Source organism: Mustelus asterias, unplaced genomic scaffold (assembly GCF_964213995.1).
Source record: "Mustelus asterias unplaced genomic scaffold, sMusAst1.hap1.1 HAP1_SCAFFOLD_372, whole genome shotgun sequence".
Taxonomy (NCBI): domain Eukaryota; kingdom Metazoa; phylum Chordata; class Chondrichthyes; order Carcharhiniformes; family Triakidae; genus Mustelus; species Mustelus asterias.
Genome location: NW_027590328.1, coordinates 437,881 through 440,340, shown reverse-complemented (window position 1 = coordinate 440,340; position 2,460 = coordinate 437,881).

The following is a 2,460-nucleotide window of genomic DNA, read 5'->3' as shown; positions in this document are numbered from 1 at the left end:
GAAACTGGTTAATGAGTTCCCACGAAACTGGTTAATGAGTTCCCACGAAACTGGTTAATGAGTTCCCACGAAGCTGTTTTCCCCGCTGCTGGTTCATTTGTACCCCGCTGCTCCTGATACTAAGGGCAGCTGCTTAATGTGCTCCCCACTGTTGGACAATGGCTTCCCCGCCGTTGGTTCATGTTTTCCCCGCCTTTGGTGGAAGTATTCCCGAAACTGGTTAATGAGTTCCCACGAAACTGGTTAATGAGTTCCCCCGCGGTTGGCTGATCTTTTCCCGGCTGTTACTTAATCTGATCCCCGCTGCTCCTGATACTAAGGGCAGCTACTTAATGTGCTCCCCACTGTTGGACAAGGGCTTCCCGGCCGTTGGTTCATGCTTTCCCCGCCTTTGGTGGAGTTTTTCCCGAAACTGGTTAATGAGTTCCCACGAAACTGGTTAATGAGTTCCCCCGCGGTTTCCTGATCCTTTCCCGGCTGTTGCTTAATCTGATCCCCGCTGCTCCTGACACTAAGGGCAGCTGCTTAATGTGCTCCCCACTGTTGGACAATGGCTTCCCCGCCGTTGGTTGATGTTTTCCCCGCCTTTGGTGGACGTTTTCCCGAAACTGGTTAATGAGTTCCCACGAAACTGGTTAATGAGTTCCCACGGAACTGGTTAATGAGTTCCCCCGCGGTTGGTTGATCTTTTCCCGGCTGTTGCTTAATCTGATCCCCGCTGCTCCTGATACTAAGGGCAGCTGCTTAATGTGCTCCCCCCTGTTGGACAATGGCTTCCCCGCCGTTGGTTGATGTTTTCCCCGCCTTTGGTGGACGTTTTCCCGAAACTGGTTAATGAGTTCCCCCGAAACTGGTTAATGAGTTCCCACGAAGTTGTTTTCCCCGCTGCTGGTTCATTTGTACCCCGCTGCTCCTGATACTAAGGGCAGCTGCTTAATGTGCTCCCCCCTGTTGGACAATGGCTTCCCCGCCGCTGGTTGATGTTTTCCCCGCCTTTGGTGGACGTTTTCCCGAAACTGGTTAATGAGTTCCCACGAAACTGGTTAATGAGTTCCCACGGAGTTGTTTTCCCCGCTGCTTGTTCATTTGTACCCCGCTGCTCCTGATACTAAGGGCAGCTCCTTAATGTGCTCCCCACTGCTGGACAAAGGCTTCCCCGCCGTTGGTCGATGCTTTCCCCGCCTTTGGTGGAGGATTTCCCGAAACTGGTTAATGAGTTCCCCAGAAACTGGTTAATGAGTTCCCAGGAAACTGGTTAATGAGTTCCCCCGCGGTTGGCTGATCTTTTCCCGGCTGTTGCTTAATCTGATCCCCGCGGCTCCTGATACTAAGGGCAGCTGCTTAATGTGCTCCCCACTGTAGGACAATGGCTTCCCCGCCGCTGGTTGATGTTTTCCCCGCCATTGGTGGACGTTTTCCCGAAACTGGTTAATGAGTTCCCACGAAACTGGTTAATGAGTTCCCACGGAGTTTTTTTCCCCGCTGCTGGTTCATTTGTACCCCGCTGCTCCTGATACTAAGGGCAGCTGCTTAATGTGCTCCCCCCTGTTGGACAATGGCTTCCCCGCCGTTGGTGCATGTTTTCCCCGCCTTTGGTGGAAGGTTTCCCGAAACTGGTTAATGAGTTCCCAGGAAACTGGTTAATGAGTTCCCCCGCGGTTGGCTGATCTTTTCCCGGCTGTTGCTTAATCTGTTCCCCGCTGCTCCTGAGACTAAGGGCAGCTGCTTGATGTGCTCCCCACTGTTGGACAAAGGCTTCCCCGCCGTTGGTTGATGCTTTCCCCGCCTTTGGTGGAAGTTTTCCCGAAACTGGTTAATGAGTTCCCACGAAACTGGTTAATGAGTTCCCAGGAAACTGGTTAATGAGTTCCCCCGCGGTTTCCTGATCTTTTCCCGGCTGTTGCTTAATCTGATCCCCGCTGCTCCTGATACCAAGGGCAGCTGCTTAATGTGCTCCCCCCTGTTGGACAATGGCATCCCCGCCGTTGGTGCATGTTTTCCCCGCCTTTGGTTGACGTTTTCCCGAAACTGGTTAATGAGTTCCCCCGAAACTGGTTAATGAGTTCCCACGAAACTGGTTAATGAGTTCCCACGAAACTGGTTAATGAGTTCCCCCGCGGTTGGTTGATCTTTTCCCGGCTGTTGCTTAATCTGATCCCCGCTGCTCCTGATACTAAGGGCAGCTGCTTAATGTGCTCCCCACTGAAGGACAATGGCTTCCCCGCCGTTGGTTCATGTTTTCCCCGCCTCTGGTGGAAGTTTTCCCGAAACTGGTTAATGAGTTCCCACGAAACTGGTTAATGAGTTCCCACGAAACTGGTTAATGAGTTCCCCCGCGGTTGGTTGATCTTTTCCCGGCTGTTGCTTCATCTGATCCCCGCTGCTCCTGATACTAAGGGCAGCTGCTTAATGTGCTCCCCCCTGTTGGACAATGGCTTCCCCGCCGTTTTTTGATGTTTT